Source organism: Cavia porcellus, unplaced genomic scaffold (genome assembly GCF_034190915.1).
Source record: "Cavia porcellus strain 051 isolate PalLab524CR breed Dunkin Hartley unplaced genomic scaffold, mCavPor4.1 scaffold_11, whole genome shotgun sequence".
Lineage (NCBI taxonomy): Eukaryota > Metazoa > Chordata > Mammalia > Rodentia > Caviidae > Cavia > Cavia porcellus.
In genome coordinates this window covers 53,565,537-53,585,991 of record NW_026947494.1, presented here as the reverse complement: position 1 = coordinate 53,585,991, position 20,455 = coordinate 53,565,537, and positions in this window count along the sequence as shown.

Here is a 20,455-nt window from a genome sequence, read left to right as displayed (position 1 = left end):
CTGAATTCTAAGGTGAAATTATTGCTCAAAAGCTACTCAGTTATACCTTTGGAGATAGCTACATGGGTTCAAATTCTGGATCTGTCTCTGATTGGCTTTAAGATTTGTTGTAAGCTGTTGAACTATAAAGCACAATTTCCTCACCCTAAAAGATGGGGATGCTGATGGTGCCAGCTTGACAGGCAGGTTGTTGAAAAGATTATGTACTAATAGTGTAGGTAAAGTGGCTATCACTGCCCTTTATTGCAGTGGTTCCATAAATTATGCATAAAGTAGATTAATAATGATTTTCAAGATAAAGAGGGGTAAATGGCAGAGTTAGTTTACTTGTTTAAACTAATTTAAAATGCTACTGAACTTCCCTGAACCTATTAAGTGAAAATCATTTTGTCTGATTCTTTCACAGATTTGAAGAGTCTTAACATTAGGCCTAGAAGACTGCCTTCTTCCCCAGGACATCAAGATGTCTCTGTTCAAAAGATGTGAGGGATCTTAGGATTTTAGTCTAGGGGTTGTCACGACTGATCTGACTGTATTTATCAGACAAAATTTCTTTTTTATTTTTCCCTGATGAAAAAGTGATCTTTTATTATTTTATTTAAAAGTTATTGTTTTATTTAAAGAGTAAAAATGGGCTTCTAGTCCTATGTATTTTTCTAACAGTTTTGTGATAAGTATAGTAAATTGTGTTTACAGATTCAACCCCATACTACAGAGGAGAAGTCCAAGGCATCAAAAGGATAAGTAGCACAGAAATCTCTGTCTGCAATCCAAGGAGTCAGTATTTGAATGCAGAGTTGTCTGATTTCATGGTCCAGCAGGATCTCAGCTGCGTAGTGTTCCCATGCTGTGGAGAGTCTAGGAAGTGTCTTGCTCTTGCCTTTAAAATGATCCTGCGGCTTCACTCTGAGTCCAGACAAGAGAAACTCTCTGCATATGTCAGTTATTACAAGATGCAGAGTGTAAAACTTTTAATCAAGTATTTCAGGGAAAGGCCACATCTGGAAACAGTTATCCAGATGTTATAAACCACTTCAGCTAGTGGTTGCCAGACTGCTGTCCAGGTGATGAGTACAGGACACCCCCTTCCATATGCACAACGCAGTCTGGAGGGACTGGGAGCTGGGAAATTGTAACTACTGTGCTGCATTCTTCCCTGGAAGGGACAAATCAAGACCTGTGTCACACACCTCCAAGACCAAGTGGGTCCTGATGACTCGGACACATGTCCTGGACTGAAGAAGAGCTGGCATGTCTTCCTCCCTCAACTGCAAAGAAGTCTAGGGAATGGGCTGTGCTGCAGCTACTCCTTGGCCACCCGCCCCCACAGCGTGAGTTTAGGAGTTTGTTTATAGTTTGCTTTCCTTTCCCCTAAGGGAAGGGGGAGAGAGACAGATGAGAGGAAGAGAGAGACAGACAGACAGACAGACAGAGACAGACAGAGGCAGACAGAGGCAGAAACTGAGGTCTGAATACCACAGAACTAAAAGCAAATAAAGAATGCTACCAGGATATAAATGGATGGGGGCAGGACCTCCGCCATGAGACCCAGATTTTGTAAGTATGTGGCACCATCTAGAAGTTGTAGGACCCTCAGTGATTCACACAATTTCAATCTAAGGCAAAAATAGCACAGGTAACTGATTTCTAATAAATCTTTTGGATTTTGTGCAACTCACACAGCCTTTGTTTTGGACCTAGTATTTATTGCTGCTATTAGTTGCTGATTGAAGCCAGCCAAAAACAAAACAAAACGGCCTAAACATCATTGTGGAAATGTGATGCATTTGCTTTCAAATGCATTATTTTCTATCTGTGTGCTGCAGGATGAGTTCATCATAACAGTTTTTTTCCTTTAAAAAATAGAAATAACAGTATCACCAAACTTCATAGACTGGTTGTGAGGATGTGAGGAGATGATGTGTGCAACGCACTTAGTGCTGTGTAAGGGCTCAGTGAGCATCGCTGAGGCGGGGACGGCTGCTGCTAGTCATGTGCCACCTGTCACCCCTTAGGTAATAAGGGGCTGGAATCACTTGTGCTGAAACTCAAACAGTTGTCCAGTGATTTGGGCCAGAGAAGAGAAAGGATGGTCAGAAAAAGCTAAGAGGAGCTGATGCCGTTCACATCACACTGGCGGGTTCCACTTGTCATCTGACTTAACCAGCTTGATTCAAAAAAACCAACCTTCCGACAGGAATTTCACACATGCAAATGAGGATTTTGATGGTGCTTGTAAAATAACCTCTAGTTTAGTCTAAAACACTCCCTCACATTTGACAGCCAACATCCCCAAGATGGGGCAAATTGGCTGCACAGTTGTTCTAGTCTGAACTCAGCCTCAGGAACCACAGAGGTAGCAGTTTTCAGCCTTCCAGCTGAGAGGGTGCTTCCAGCACTGCTGCTGAGTGAATGATCCTTCGGTATTTGGGTGCAGAGTGAGCTAGGAAAGCACATAGGCCTAGGAACCAAAAGGGAACACACATTAGCTTGCATCTTTTAACATTATGTCCAAACCAAAATGTCAATGTGACTTTTAAGCATAAGGGTCGTTGGTCTATAAAGCCAGTTAGGACCCTTGCAGGGTGTAACCATTTATACATTTTCCCCCTATATGTTTAACATGTTAAGTCCCTTTTATATGCCTGTAATTATCTACATATCTCCTTGAAAAGTGTCTTCTTTTTAAGAATTTTTAAAGACAGGGAAACAGGTAACTACTTGGAAATATTAAAGCATAATATTGTTTTGTTTTGTCTGGCACATATGGATTGTTTCCACCCTAAGCAGAGATGCATTAGCATGACACAAAACAAAACTACATTGTCTTCAAACTGTATTTTTTATTAAAATCTCCACCTTAAAACCAACGATGCTTATATAATTTGGTATAAAAACAAACAAAACACCTTATTCATACTTTTTACTTGAGTGATTCCTTTTTATTGACTTCCTTCTTCCCCTCCCTGAAATGTGAATTGTCCTAACGGTAAAGCTTAGGTCTTCCTCAATCTCAATGCTTCTGCCCACAGAATTTGGTCACCCTGATTGCTCTACCTGTCACTGCTATTCAGGTGCTATCCATAGACCAATGGTAAGAATAAAAGAAGAACAATAGGATGTCCAAAGTGGACAGCCCAGGGAATCATTCCTCCAGTGCACAAAAAAACAGTCTTCAGCAAGAAGCTTTATTTGTCTTTCTCTTTCTTATACTAATGCCTTGAAAATGCTCCTGTTTTAATAAATACTGAATACTTGCTTACCAGAGAGGTATGACTGAGGCTAAATTATATGACAGAGAGCAAGTACAGTCTGGATGAAGCAGGTCTATTTTTCTGACTTTCCCCCCTATGAATAGCACCTCCCATTTCATTCTCCTGTTTATCCAAGTCTTATTTACAATATCCTAATAAATGTCTAGGGGTCAGGGATATAGCTCAGTGGCGCAGTGCCTGCCTGGCAAGTGCTAGGTCCTGAGTTCCATTCCCAGTACAAAAACAAAACAAAACAAAACTCTATACTGTAGGATCATGTAGTCATGAAGACACTTTTAAGGGCTGCCCATGAGTACTGTAATGCTAGGTAACGTACGGCAATGCTTTGCTGTCAAGGACACAGGGATCTTACTGTTTGAGATTTAAGTCAGCTTTCTTGCTTCAGGAAAGAGATTCAGATGAAGTTTTACACAGGTCTTGTCCAAGCCATACTGGATTAGAAACAGCATAAAACTCCCATGCTACCCCTCCCTCATTTGGGAATCAAATTATTTCTATAATGCAAATACGAACAAACTTTCTTCATGTCGAAATATCCCTAAGTATACCTACCTGCAGATAAATGACTTTAATCAGTATTAGTTAGTTCCTCACCCACACATCAAAGCCAGTCTATATCATTCTGGGAAGACTGTCGTGCAGGAAATTTTTTATGTCTTTTCATCTGGATCTACATTCTGTATGTATTGTTTTTATTTTCTTTTTCATTTGTAGAAAACTGTGAACTTTTCTAATGGATTAGGTATTTTTCTATAACATGGCTACTTGGTTATAAATTTCATCATATGGATAATTGGTTTTACCAGTTCTTTAGTGTTATAAATCACTCACAGTAATGAGTAATTCTGTACTGTCTTTGTACACATTTAAATTAAATTCCTGGGTGTAAGAGTTGGCCAAAAATGATGTTCATTATAAAGGGTTAATGCTATTATTATAATCAAATGATGGTAATAATATGAAGTACTATTGCCAATAAGCAGCAGTTCCTCTGGAGAGAGATCTTAAGACAATGAAAGTAGAAAAGTCTTAAAAATACATTTTAAGATGAACCCTTCTTTCAAATTTATCAGTACAAAGGAACAATTTTGAATGTTTAGGGACTTTTTGCAATCTAATGTTTTTGCTTAAAAAATTCATATTGGATGAAATATTCTTATGTGGAAATTGTAGATAATCTACTTAAAGGAAAGTCATGAATTGTTTATTAATGGAATTTACTAACAAGTCATATGAGGTCACAGAGATACTTTATCTGAAAGCTCAACATTCTAAAGTGTGTTAATTCTGTACTGGAGAGATATTTTAAAATCCTAGTGGTCCATAAAGGATTAAGTGGAATGTATGATTTGTATCCTTGACTAGATTTTAAGAGAAAGGAGTTGTCACCAATATATTTTAACTGAATGCCTTATTAAAGACACCACCAAGAATGGAGTTTGGAAGCAAGGGCAGCCCAGATGCCCCTGGCAGCTCCATCGTTCTGTGCTTTAATAACTCATTGGCAACATGATGAAGTAGTTTATGTTCCAGACTTTGCCTCCTGGTATCTAGATTTTTATAGGTGTTTTGACTGGGATGTAGAGGAGGCTTTTTTTTTTTTTTTTTTTTTTGGGCCACTGATTTCTATTCCAGATTGTGGGATGTGAATAATTTGGTAAATTAACATCAATGAGTTAGACTGTTCTTTGTTACGAAAGGCCCCTGGGCTGCCTGTTCCACTGGTTGGTCACATTAATTTGCAACCACAGCAGGATGGCTGCTGGGCACACACACCCAAGTTAAATTTCCTTTTGCAGGTTTCCCCCTACTTTGGATATTCAGGTAGCCACTAAAGTCTGAGGCAGCTCTCTCTTGTGCATTCATAATTCTGGCCAAATGCAGGGCTTCCAAAACCAATACCAGGGAGGAAAGATCCAAACCTTAGTACTTTTGTGGCTTTTTTCCACCCCCCTGGGGCCAGTTTTTGGCCCTGTTTCCAGTGATCAGTCTGTACTTTAGTTATATACTAAATACATAAACTGTGTGTGCTACAAATGATGTTTTTCTAGCCTGTCCATATAGCCTATTAAACCAGAGTTGGCAGTTTTCCATCCCTGAGGAGAAGCATTTGGCATAAATAATATTGTCATTTGGGAAAGCTAGACATGGTCTGAAGAAGTGACCTTGTATAAATATTGTCTGAGGTATGACTGAGGCTAAATTATATGACAGGGAGCAAGTACAGTCTGGGCTCTGGGCCCTCCTCATAATGAAGTTGCTTCTTGTAGTAATGGAACCATCTGAATTGAAAATGTAATCAAATACATCACAGGCTGTTAAAAACAGAGAAACCAGCTTATTTATAAAGAGCCAGGGTCCAGAGGATGGCAAAACAGTACTGTTCTTTGTTGTTCAAATGGCTTTGTCTTTCTAAGAGACAAGATGTCCTAGAAAGTGCCTTTGTCCTGACCGCAGAACTTCCTTTAGTGTCGAAATTGCTAAGGAGGCCAGGAGTTTGTTGATTTCCCATCCACATTTGGGGTGAGAAGCTGGTACAGAGCACAGAGTCTTGGGTATTGCTGGGCTGTTTGTGGTTGACCTGCTATATCAGTAGCACAATACAGTTCCCTAAAAGATAGTGACTTTCCACTCTCTCATTCAACACCCTAATTTCAGATTTCATTACTTCTTTCCTGTCCTGTGTTGCTCTACTTGTCTCCTAATTATTCAGAAATCTTTCCTTCTCCATTTCTCTTTCTTTTATTAATTGATTTGCCATATTGGTCTTTCAAAAACACGAAAGTGTTTTATTTATCCATTCACTGAATGAATACTCATTGAGTGCCAATGGTAGGTATGTCCAGCACTGTCAAGTGTGTCAAGTACTTTTTGCTACAATAAATATTTGTTCCAGTAGGGAGACAGATATTTGCCAAATAGCTACACCACTAGACATACAATTTCAATTCAGTTTGAGCATTCTGTAGGCAAGAAGCAAGAGTCTTTGGGAGTAGAAAATAAAGGCATCTCACTGAGATTGGAAACAGAAGGTGGGGCTCTACTGAGGAAGTGATTCTTAGGCTTCAATGTAATGAAAATGGAGATCTTAATAAGACAAATGAGGTTTGGGCCTCAGGGATAGGATGGTGTAGGTAGTATGTTTTCAAAACAGAAGAAATGGCAGGCACTGGCATCGAGAAATATGGCGCCATCTGAGCAATGGAGAAGAGAGAGAGCAAAGACCATATCAACAGGGCCGTATAGGCCACGATAATACCCCACCAGCAGAAGGAAGTAGTTAAGCTATATTTAAGGAGGGCGACAATTTGATCAGATTTGTATTTTAAAAAGATCACTTGGATGGCCATGGGAGAAATGATCGGCAGTGGCCAATAAAATGAGGTGGGAGACATTATGGCGAGTTCGGGTTTTAGCAGTGAAGATCAGAAAATGAATAAGCTTGTGCATTGTTTAGATGGGGGGTAAACCCCACAGAATTTGAGAAAAATTGGAGATAAAGAACAAAGGAGATGAAATTGTCAAGAATGTTGGAGAGGTTCCAATTACAACTGAATTGGACGTATATTTACTGAATGAGCAATACAGAAAAGGAAGAGTAACTTTTGTGGAGAAATCCTTGCTTCAAAGGATTTGAAGCAAGAGCATATTTAGTTATTTCAAGGAATAGCATGGGGGAAATACAAGGTGAACATCCCTAATTTGAAAATCTGAAAACCAAAGTTGTCTACCATCCAGCTTTTGGAGCACAGACATGATGACACAAGCAGAAAATTTCACAGCTGACTCATATGATGGCTTGTACCCCAAAATGTGGTCAACTGAGAATACTGTATAAAACTACCTTCAGGCTGTTTATAAGTCACATATGAAGCAGTCATGAATTCTATGTTTAGACTTGAATCTCATCGCCAAGCTACCTCATTATGGGTATGCAAATATTCCTCAACCCAAAAAACATCAGAAATCCAAACCACTTTTGGGTCTAAGCATTTCAGATAAGGATACTCAACCAGTAGTAGAGGACAAAATCACAGAAGTGTTATTAGAGAGGAAGGCAGATTAGATCATATAATGTTGTTTTAACTTTGAACTGAGTCCCATGAGAAATTATTGGAAGGTTTCAAACAGAGGAAATATACAATCTTGAAAGATTACCACAGCTGCTAAACCCAGAAAAGATTCTAGGAGCACAAGAATAAAATCAAGGAGACAGTTGTAATACTGTAATAACCCAGGTAAAACTTGTAGAAGTCACTTAGATTAGGATATGAAGGTGGTGAAAAGTGGTTAGATTCTGTCTGAATTTTTAATATTGAATTAACAGCATTTCTAGTAGATTGGATATTGTGAGAAAGGGAAACAAGATGACACCAGCATTTTGGGTCGAAGCTATCAGCATAAATAACTGGCATTTACTAAGATTCAGATGACTTCTGAAAGTTCAGACACTTGATTTGGAATGTTAAGTTTGAGATTATTATATTCCAAGTGAATAACTGAGTAGACTGTTGGACACTTGAACTAAAATTCAAAGAAACAATCCAGAATAAAAATAATACTTTGTATACATTTTGATACATAGATAGAAGATATTCAAAATTATTGGAACACATGAATTCACTAACAGATTAAGGATACTCACAAAGAAAAACAAATGTTGAAGACACAAAGCATAAAGAAGATAATTGTAGTCAGGGTCAACATCACTAACAATAAGACAGTGAAAATAAGTACCCTCTGACATAACATCCTGAAAAGGGTATAATGTCACCTCTGTGGTATTTTTGCCCCCAAAATGCATAATCTCAATCTAACCATGAAAAATATCACATAAATCCAAGCTGAGGGACATTCTACAAAATAACTAGTACTTCAAGACCAAGATTATAAAAGATAATGATTGAGAAACTGTCACAGATAAAAGAAAACTAGAAAGACGTAACAACTAAATACAGTGAAGAAACTCAAACTGAATCCCACACCAGAAAAGGGTCTTGGTGGAATAACTGTTAAAATTCAGACAAAGACTATAGTTTATTTAACAGTATGGTGCAGGTATTGTTTTGCTGGGTTTGATCATTATACTGTGATAATATTAAAAAATTAGCATTAAACAAACCTTGTTTAAGGAAAGACTGGAACATTCTGTTTTATTTTTGTAACTTGTCTGTAAGTCTAAAATTACTCCATGAGAGTTAAATGAATTAAATTTATGGCTTTTAGGCATGCACCCCCAAGGATGTGGCTACCCTCATGTCTAGTCTTCCAGACAGAGATGCTAGAGCAGTAGACAAGGCCACCCTACATGGTATTAGACTTTGGATTTTCTTCAGGAGCCAGTGAAGGATTAGGCCGCGTATACGGAAGAAGATGGGAAAACAGACATGTTTGTTTTAGACAAACAGAGGCACGAAAACAGAATAAATATGGGTTAGGCCCAGATTCAGGCAAACACCCAGTTACTTTCAATTATTCATCCTGTTCTCCAAACAGAATTGACCATGAGTTAGTTCATGACTCAGAAGGGTGTTAGCACATTGTAACGTCTGGCTGGGAAGATTGCTCAAATCCCAAAGGATTACCCTTGAGGAGCCTTGTGGTGTCCTGTTTTCTCCTAAAGTTCAGACACATTTGTAAAGGCAACTTTAAAATCATAAGCCTGAAAGGTAAGTTGTGTGTGTGTTGTATATATATCTGGCCCTCCCTGTCTGGAATGATTCCAGAACAAAGATTACAGCTTGACTGAGATACTAACCTGCAGTGCGTGGAGAAATGCCTGGAACTAACCTACTAGGGGTGAGGGGAAAGGGAGACAGGACTCCCCAGCCCTATCCCTTTCTACTCAACTCTGTTGCAGGGGAGGGTAGTGTTATAGACTCCATATCAAAGTTCTACAGGCTGCTGGAGATGGTGACTGGGAAATGCTAATTGTATGCATTAAATTTAATCATTATGTTACATATTAAATATACATTATATATTAAATATAAGCTGTATATGAAATATTACATTATATAATATTACCTTGGGGAAATTGTACAAATTGTACAAAGCTTATAAAGAAAATAGCAGTATTTGCTGAAGTTGGGAGTCAGTGTCCTGCCCAGAGAAAAGGTGAATCATTGAAAAGAGACAACCTTTAACCTTATTGCTCCATGGGGAACAGATCAAGAATCAGAGTCTCACTCTTGGAGTCCAGGGTATAATCACCTCCCCATGGTGAACTACCTCACTGCCTGGCATGGCAGGAGACTACATGTCTATGTTCTGCCGTGAGAAGCTCTGAAATCATGCAGTCCATTACCATAAGGTTCAAATCCTGTAAACTGCTGTTATTAACTGTGGCCATCAATTTATAAATGCTTACCTCATGCTAGCTCTTTACATAATTGTTCCTAATCCTTTCAGCAACTCTTCAAAATCATCATTCTCATCCTTACTTTTACCAGGAATTTTATGGGTGAGGAAATAAAGGTTCACCTTGTTTGAGGTCACACAATCAGTGAATGTCTGAGCCCGAATTTGAACCCGAGTCTGACTTCTTACGTAAGTGCAAAGCCTCCCACGCTACCTGCGTCTCCCCAGTGTGGAAGAAAGAATGACACTGAGAGGATGGTAGCCACATCTGTGAAGGTTGCTGACCCTCACCCCTGAAAGATCACTCAGTGAAAACACCCCAACTGCAGGAGTTTAGGAACTTTCCTGGGGACTGGATCTCGTGGCTGATCCCGGATTTGGCAAGGTTCCCTGACAGCACACAGCAAGAGCTTATGGTAACTGAGGTCTGTGAGGAGTGCGGGGAGGGCCGGAAGAGTCAGGACCAGCACACCTGCTCTCCTCACGTTGGAAAAAGCACCAGGATGTTCTGTCAGTGCTGGCCTGCAGCTACATTTCTGGCTGGGATTTTGGGTGGCTTTATCAAGCCTCAAAGGCAGAAAGAACAAATCATGTTGAGAGAGACAGGCGCTTTGACAAGTGAGCTAAGTCCGAGTGCTTGCTGGCTCTATGCCGTGGACTTGACATGTGAAGAGCAGCAGAGACGCTTCCTTGTTACTGTCAAACTCTGTCATCTTTCCTGGGCGTCTCACAGAGAGCAAGGTAGCCAGGCCTCAACTCTAATCCCTGGAGCAAAACTCTTTGATGCTGAATTACAGAGAAGTCTAGTCCCACAAAAGATGTTGTATAACAATCTACCACATGCATGAAATAGATCTTCCATGAATGATTTTCACCAAATACAAGCAATGGGGCCAGGTTGTTTTGCGTTAGAGACATTTTAAAAAGTCAACATTTCCCAGGAAATATACATGAGGAAAGAAAGAAAAGTCACCTTCAGTTTGTAGGTGTGAAGAGAAAGTAAAATCTGAATTTCATTTGTAAGATCAGCACCCTGCCTGTTCCTAATTTTATCTACACTGCTTCTCCTCAGTGGTTGTTCCAAACTTACCATTCTCTTGCTACTCTAAGCGTTTTATCTTTCCCCCTGTTCCCCATCATTTGAGTGGCTTCAACTTCCTTTCATAGCTCTACTCAGTCCTCTCCCCTCTGGGCCACCCTTCCCTGCACACCTGAGTTTGTGTAGGTGTCATCTATGGGCCATCCAGATTCTCTGTCAAATGCTTTCTCTGCTGTTTAGTTAGCTCCTTAGAGACTAGGACTGAGTGGTACACTGTTCTCTAGCTCTTAAGATCCTGTTCTTCAGAGTTACATGATGAACAAGAAAGGAAAAGCCTCAGACTGTGGACTGAACATCTCTACATGGCTGTCCTCCAGGCGCCTGAGACTGAACTCACCTGGGTCTTTGCCTGGGTCCCTTCATTCAACCTCCATCGACAACCTTGAACTCACTTACCCCTACCATCTTTAGTCCATTGCCTCATAAATCCTGCCCATTCAAATAACAAGATCAGCACTTTTATGCCAGGCTTATTATGTGCATGTGAAAAGTACTACACATGTTAATGCGTTTGAACCTCACAGCAACTCTGTAGCGTCTATGATGGTATACTGATGAGGAAATTTGAGCAAAGGAATAATTTGCCTGAAGTCACACAGCTGAGAAGTGATGGAGCTAAGATTGGGACTCAGGCAGTGTGGCTTCAAAGCCGTACCTCAAAAATCCTTATTAGTCTCCACAGGCCACCATTATCTCATTTCCTCCTGTAATGCATGTCTTATATAATGCAGTCAGAGCAATTTTTCTAAGTGAATGCTCTGTAAGGAGCTACAGCTCCCTATTAACCTCTAGACAGAGTTGAAACTTCTTAAGGTAACTGATAAGCCCCTTCTATCCATCCTTGCCCACCTTCCAGCTGAATCTCTCAGCAGTCTTCAGCTCAAATACTGCGCAATCTAGCAGGTGGTTTCTGGGTGCAGAACACTGTGGCCTCTTCCTTTCTCTGTGTGATCAATCCCCTTATCCTTGGGTTTCAGATGCCACCTCCATCAAGACATACCCTCTGACTCTGTGACCTCTTGACCCCTGCACGCTGCTACTAAAACCAGTGCTTAACCCTTTGTGACAGTTATTTTCCCTATCAAAGGTCTGCTTTGCTCTGTCCCATTCACCAGCTGTAGGCTCCATGGAGGCAAATACTGGGATGTAGCGTCAACGAATCCCCTGGGGAATAGCAACTATTCCACAAACACGGGATAAAAGAGAATAGAAGGGTTACCTTTATGTCAGAATTCTGACTTTGGCTGACTCTAAGAAAGTCACTTTTCTATATCCCTTCCTATCATATGTAACATGCAGAATGACAGATCTGTGAGTTGAAGACAGTATTTTAAAGGGCCAGTGACATGGATGGGGTCCCACAGAGGAAAGCAGTCATTTATAGGATAAACTTTCATTTTCCAAAGATCCAGAATTCTTTTGGGGACCTTTTGCTTGGGAGCCTCTGGCTTTAAATCAAGGCTCTGTCCACTGGCCAGAGTGCTGTGTGGCAGAGGGGACCTGTGCATGTTCCAGGTTGTCAGTGCTCCCCATTGGCTTTTGGACTTGGAGGTAACTTTACTACATAGGCTCCTTTTGATTATCTGGGAAAGACCACCTTGGATTTCAGTTTCTGGTGGTAAAACAAACTAGATACACAAAATGACACTTTCAATCAAAGGCCCAAAATGTAGAAAGAGGAAAAAACCAAAAATAATTGTAGCTTTTTGCTTGTTTTAAGCACATTGTCAAAGTGTCTTCAAATTAGACACTTCAAATCCCAACCGTGAAGTAGGAGACTCAGAGGTAATTGAACACCAAAGGGATTTTATCCCGAGGGTTTATTTATTTATTTATTTATTTATTTATTTATTTTTGCCTATGTGAGGTGTAGTAGTCACCTTTCTGTTGTTGGAACAGAATACCTTACAAATGAAATTTTAAAAAGAAAGGCTTATTTTGGCTTAGTTCCAGAGAGTTTATCCCATGTTCAGCTGGCTCCAAGCTTTTCAGGCTTTTGCCCAGGCAGAAGCATCATGGAGGAAGGGTGTGGCCAAAGAAAGCTGGCTTACTTCATGGAGCCGGGAAGCAGAGAGAGAGAGAGGATGAGAAGAGGACTGAAGAGAAAAGTGGGTAAATTAGGGCTGGACATGTAGTTCAGTAGGAGAATATTTGCCTACACTGAGCCCAAATACTTAGGCCTGAAAAATAAAAGAGCATAAAGAGATAACATTTGAATAAACAATAGCAGAGTTTTTACACTTTAAGATCTAGGAATTGTACCGGCACCCATAAAAGATTAAGAAAAAACCACATATAAATATATGACAGTAAAACTTCAGAATATGAATAATAATAAAAAACGAAACATTAATATTCATAATAGGTAAGAAGTGGAAACAAGATAAATGTCCATCAATCAGTGAATGAATAAACAAATGGGAGGGCCAGGGATATTGCCAAGCACAGCATCTGCTTGGCAAGTGTAAATCCTGAGTTCAATTCTTACTACCCCCCAAACAAACAAACACCCCCCTCGAAAAAAGCCCCAGTGTGGTCTGTCCATACATGGGGAGTATCACTCAGCCATAGAAGACAGGAAGCACTGAGACACACTAAAACATGGATGAGCCTTGAAAACGTGTTTCAGGGGGAGAAGCCAGTCACAAAAGGCAACTTATACCAAGTGATTCAATTAATATGAGGTGTCCAGGACAGACAAACCTACAGACACAGAAAGTAAGCAACAGGTTATCAGAGGGAAGATAAAAATGTTCTAAAAAATAGTGATCATGGTTGCATAACTCTGAACTGTGTACCTTAAAAAGTAAATCGGTGGTATGCGAATTATATTACTTTAACAAAACTGCTGTTAAAAGCAACAACAAAACCAAGAGACAGATAAATCTCAAAGGACCAATAGTAGCATAACTCCACTATCAAAACTAAAATTATAAAATATTTAACAGATAAAAGATACTATGAACAACTTTATAGCAATAAATTTTAAAAGTTAGATAAATAGATTGAAGCCCAGAATAATATAATTTACAAAAGCTTACTAAAGAAGTAGAAAGTCTCAATAGTTCTATAATAATTTTTAAAAGCTGCTTGAGGGCTGGGGATTTAGCTCAATGGTGTAAGCACCTGTTTGGCAAATGCAAAGTCTTGAGTTCGATTCCTGGTACAAAAAAAAAAAAAAAAAGAAAGAAAAGTAAAAGCTGATTGATATTTAAACAATCTTCCTGTATATATAAAAATAAAACAAAACAGGAACCAGCAGGGCTGGTAAGCTCAAGTGACCTAGAAAAAACATTTGATAAAATTTAATATGTATTTATAAGACAAAGATCAGAATGAGACTTACCTAACATGAAAAATAGTACCTAAAATTTCTCACTTATAAACATAATTTATAAGGAAACATTGAAATCATTCTATTTAAGAATCAGAAAAAGAGGGAGCTGGGGATTTAGCTCAGCGGCATAAGTGCCTGCCTTGCAAGCAGGCAGTAGTGAGTTTGATCCCCGGTACCGATAAAAAGGAAAAAGAAAAAAAAAAAAAAAAAAAGAATCAGAAAAATAAAAAGGTGATCCACTCAACAATATACTGAAAACCTTAGCCAATGTTATAAGACATGATCAGAAATAAACATTAGAAAGGAAGAAAAAAATAAAAACATAACTTGCATACTGAAATTTTAAATTAAGGTAAAAAGCTTTGAAAATATGAAGAATCTAAAAGTTCAGAATTAATCAGTGAATTTGGCAGAAAACTGGATGCAACTGCAATATATGAACAATTACACTGAATATATTATTAATATTCAGTAACAAAATTAGATTTCTTTTCTCTTTTGAAAGTTCTTAACATGTGATCTTCTGTCCTCAGCCTGCTGGATGGTAGGATGACAGATGTCCACTGCCACACATGTGCAGGAGAATATTTTTATGGTATTTTATTGGGAAATAAGAATTTCTCTAAGCAAGCTTCACAAATATAAATCATAGAAGAAAATTTGCAAACTTAAATTCTGTTGAGTATCTATTCATGAAAAGACACTATATATGGAATGAAAAGAGAAGTCATAAAGATAAACACAAAACTTCAACATATAAACATATTTAGTATCAATAGAATATTAAAAGTTCCTACAAATCTATAAGAAAAAGATCCACAATCCAATAGCAAAATGGGAAAAATCAGGCATTTGATGAGAGATGAGTTTAACCTTTTTAGTGGTCATTTCTTTTAGTAGTTTGGGAATATGTGCTATCATGCAAACTGAATTGGCAAAAATTTTAATTTTGCTAAATCCAAACGTTGACAAGTTTATGAATCAATGAGACCCTGAATTTACTTTTAGCAGGAATGTGATGTGCTATACACATTTGTAAAAATATTGGCATTACCAAGTAAAGTTAATGTGGCATATCTTAAATTCATTCATTATTCCACTAAGTGTAGAAGTATGTAATATACATAGAAGAGGCTGAGGCAGGAGGATCACTGAGAGTTTGAGGCCAGATTGGGCTACATATTGAGTTAGAGGCTACTCTGGACTACATAGCAAGACTGTCTCAAAAAGCAACAGCTCTGACTCAAATGTTTACAAAGAGCAGGATACATTTATACCAACATTTATACAAGAAATAATTACAAAACAGAAAAAACAAATTATTATATGCATGAATCTCAAAAGCTATAATGATGATTTTTAAAAATAAACTCTTAAGGCCACAGACTTTGTGATTTATATAAACAGAAAAAGTTGGCCAAGCTAAGTATTATATCCTACAAGATGCATGCATGCTTGGTAAACTATAAAGAGGAGCAAGGTAAGATTAACATTAGCGTCACACGCCGTTTCTCTTGCAGGGTGGAGAGCGGGACATAATTGGAAAGAGGCACACAGGCGCCTCCACATAATGCTCTGCTTTTAACCAGGGTGGTCATTTCATTATTATTATATCATTATTATTTCTGAGACCCTGCAAATGAATTTTATTCATTTTCAGATATGATGTTATCCTCAATTACATGAAAACTCAGTTTTGTGCTGTTGTGGCAAAGACTGAATGACACAAAACACATAAAGCACTCATCTTCTAAGGTAGTCTCAGTAAAATATGTGTCTAAAACCAAAACATAGAATAAAAGTAACTCCTCCATGAGACCGAAACTGAAGGCAGGACAGCAGGGCACATGAAGGAGGTGCGTGGAGAGGGGGACATATTCTTATGAGGCCTCGCATGGATGCAGGGACTCAGACTTTGGCTGGAGCTCATCCAGCCCTTGAGAAATCTTCCAAGTGCAGCAAGAAGATGCATTCCAGAGGATGGCATGTTTATAGCCTCTTGGCCTGACACTACTGCCATAAAAGCAGTCAGCACAAATCCCTTTTCTTTATTACATACCAGTGAGCCCCAGGACACCGTACCCTTGGTGGGTACCCATAGTTACCGTGCTGACTGTTCCAGAGAAGATTATCTACTTGACTGTATGCCTGATTGCCTACCAGCAAGGAGTGATGTGACTACCAGGCAATGCTCCTCCACCTCACCCTTGCCCAAGGATCTCCAAAACACTGGCTGAAGGCCAGGCCTTACTGGCTGCCTTCAAGAACTTTGAACAACGTTAACTGAGCATCTGATTCATCAGTGCAAAGCACTTCATGAGACACATGGTACTATAGATTGAATTGTGTCTCCATTCCAGAAGTTGTTCAAGTTTTAGCCCCTAGGACATGGGGATGTGCTCTTATTCTGCAATAGGATCACCGCACAGTCAAGTTAAAATGAGTTCATTAAGGTGGCCCATAGTCCAATATGAATGGTGTTGTTATAAAAAGAGGAAATTTGGATGCAGAGACGTGCACACGGGGAGAAACACCAGATGAAGAGCAGAGTTACACTACTACAAGTAGAGGAACTTCCAGAAGATAGGAGGAAGGTTGCTATGGACTGAACGTCCCTGCCTTCCCAAAATTCCTATAATGAAATCCTGATCCCCAGTATGAGGGTACAAGGAGGTAGGACTTCAGGGTGTGCCTAACTGATGAGAGTGGAGCCATTTGGATTGAAATTAACATTCTTATAAAAGACTCCAGTGAGCACCCTCGACTCTGTAGGTACAAGAAGACGGTCATATGTGTATAAGAAAGAGGCTGCCAGATACTCAGTCTGCTCAATTTCTCATTTTGCATTTTCCTGCTTTAGAAACTGTGAGATGTAAATTTTTGTTATTTATAAGCTACCCAGTTATTGCAACACACGAGGACCAAGAGACTGGAGCAGATGCTTCCTCAGTACCTTCAAAGTGAGTGGGCCCCCACTAATGCCTTAAGCTCAGACTTCCAGCCTCCAGAACTGTAAGGCAATGCATTTCTGTTATTTAAGGCATCCATTTTGAGGTGCTTTGCTTTGGCAACTCTAGGAAGTGAATACAAATGGGCAGTACAAAAATGAAAAAGATAACAAACTCCTGCCCTTGAGGAGTTTATTATCTTCTAAAGCATAGAAAGAAATAGCTGCAATTTAAAACGAAACAACACAACACAAAACAAAGTCAACAATAAAAAAAAAAAGAAGTGTTCCAGATGTGCCAGCTAGAGTCAATACTTCTAACTACAAACTACAATAATGCGTCAGTTCACAAATGCTCTTTTCCATACTTTTGTTCCCTTCAGTCAGTGAAACTTTGCTTCCATTCACAAATTCCACACTGGGTGAGAAACACAACCGCAGACATCTTCCCAGAAATCATTAACAAATGAAGTCTGAGAATTGAGGTACCACTGTATAATAGGAAACTTTGAGCTTTGCTTATTTTTTCTTTCATACACTGGTTCATTTCCTTACAAACAGCGATAGGATGTGTTGTTTAAGAGTATTGGGTTAGAGTCAGGTATGTTCCCATTCAAATCTCATCTTAGTTGGCTTTTAGTCATGTGACAGTGGGAAAGCTAATACATCTTCATTAAATCATATATCCTCACTAAGGTTCATTTTCCCCAACTATAATTGAAATGTAGTCATTCCTATTTCACAGTCATTACACGCATTAAGTAAATTAATCGGTGACTTGAGCATTTGTGAAACTTGGTATCTATTGAGAGTTCCTGAACTGATTCTTTGAAGGTATCAATGGATGGCTTTATTATCAAACATTTTTACTTTTTTATTTTCAATTAATTAATTAATTATTTTTTTGATACTGGGGATCAAACTCATGACCTTATGCTTGCCAGGCAGGCGCTTATATCACTAAGCTAAATCCTTGGGCTATCACACATTTTTATATGCACATACATATATTTCACCATATAGGCATATATAGCAAAAAGTGCACATGTAGGAAGGGTTCCATAAATGGTGGCAACTTCCACATCATTACTATTTATCTGACAAAAATGTATGAGTTCTGACCTAACATCATATTAAGGACACAAAAAATAAGGCAATGGTTTCTGTTTTCAAGGAGTTCATAATCTACTTACTTTCTGTATTGGCAATGCAGAACTTTTTCTTTTTAAAGAATATATGGCAAATAAGAGAGTGACATGGCAAAATCTGAGAAGTATTTCTGTAACCTTAGTATGGAAGGAAGAAAAAGGAAAGGGAAACAGTTCAGAGGTGGCTTGCACATTAGCCAAGACCACAAGCGGAGCACTAGTACTGAGTCATTAGCAGGGGAATAGACTTAAGATGCAGAGGGTAGGCCAGCTGACACCTGGGCTGCTTTGTGGATGACAGGCAGTCCTTGAACGTCTTTCTAATATTGGGAGACTTTCCAATTCATGGGCCATTTTTCTCAAGGAAAAAGCCTGAAACTCTCTCAGCCGCCATTGCAGACTGGGTACAAGCATTTGCCCTGGGCCTGGCCATCGCTGCTACCAGAGCTTTGGTACTGGGGATCAAACTCACGATCGCCTGCTTGCAAAGCAGGTACTTATGCCGCTGAGCTGAATCCCCAGCCCCGCATGAATCCATTCTGACAAGGATACTGGTGGGCCATGGAGCTTTGAGAGATAGCAGCCCAGCAGCTATTTTCATCCCAGAGTTAACCAGTTGTCTATGGCAGTAACCGTGCTCACTGAATGTCGTGGGAGGGTGGATCAGCTCCTTTGCAGAAACCCTCCAACTCAGGCCCACAGGACCTCCTGCAGGAAGAAGGTACTGTGTGCTATCCAATAATTTATTTTGTTTGTTTTTGCATAAGGTAACTAAAGTGGCTTTTGCTGTTTTCAACTAGGAACAATCTGATACAAATAGAACAGACAAGACTTAATGATAGACTGGAGGTAAAGAAGAGGGTGAAATTCAGAATTACACCCAGTTCTCATGTCTTGGGTCCCTTCATGAATGATAGTGCTATTAATTAAGATTGGGAAAGGGCAGCGAGGGGATGAGAACAGAAGTAATAATGAGTTCAATTTTCAACACGCTGAGTTTGAATTTTCTTTGGGACATGTTGGCCAAAGACAGAAATATAAAACTTGTATCAGTGAAAATGGTTAAAAACACATTTAGGACTTATCAAAGTATGTTTATTTATTAAATATTAATGTGTCAGACACTGAGGAAATAACTGAATAAGATCTCTGCTCTCATAAACCTTTTAATCTAATAAAATAAATAATAGTAAGTAAACAAACAAATATAAAGTATGGTCTTGTGAATGATAGATATTATAAAGAAAATAGAGCAGAATAGATTAAGGGTGCTAGAAGGAAGTGGGGTTTAGCTAGTTTAGAAAAGGTGTCCAAGGGAATTCTTCTCTGAGGAGGAATTAGACATCAAAATTAAAAGTTTGGGCTGCATTAGTTGATTTCAAAATCATCCAGAGCCCCAGGACTAGATGAGGTCACCACAGAGTGAGTAGTTAGAGAAGATTTAGGACTGGGCCTTGGGGTCATGCATGAGTAGAATCTAGAGATGAGGAGTTTTCATCAGAGGGAAATCAGAAAGCAGTCATATCTTAAACACCGAGTAAGAAAGACTTGTTTCAAGATGGAAGGAGAGCAGTCAGTGGCTCCCGAGATCTGGCCATAGTGGAATTTAGGCAACTGAGCAAGAAAGCAATTTGCCCACCCTCTTGGTAAGGGCCCCAGCGTGAGCCAGGAGGAGAACCGGTCAGCAGCTCCTGTTAGCCAGCTGGTGCATGGGTTGAGAATCAAACATCTCAACCCCCTCCCCGCTTCCCCATTAGCAACTGGGGGCAGAGGTCTGGGCATCTCTTGGGAGGATGAGTCTATGCAATATAGCAAATATGGTGGTTTTCCTTCTATCTTCTGTTTGAAGGCAAATGTTGTTTTCACTGTTTTGTTTTGTTATGATTAATTGTTTTGCTCTATTCAATATTCTCTCTCCATTGGCTTTTAAAATGTTCTTTTTTTGGTTGATTTCTCTACACCTAATTGACTGGACAGCTATTGTGAAGGTAACAAGATATACTGTGGTACCTACTACTGTTACCCCAGTATCCTGCTGTGAAGTTCTGTACCAATTTCACTGCATTGTCTTGCTTGGCTTTGTTCTGTCTTGTTCTTAACAACAACAACAACAAAAAGATGGAAGGACTTAGGTCAGTGGCATAAACACCTGCCTGGCAAGCACAAGGTCATGAATTCAATCGCCAGTACCAAAAAAAGATGGAAGGAGTAAACAATTATTTTAACTTTGCTGAAAATCTGAGCAAAGTCTAAGAACTGAGCATTAGACGTGGTAGCATGGAAATTGCT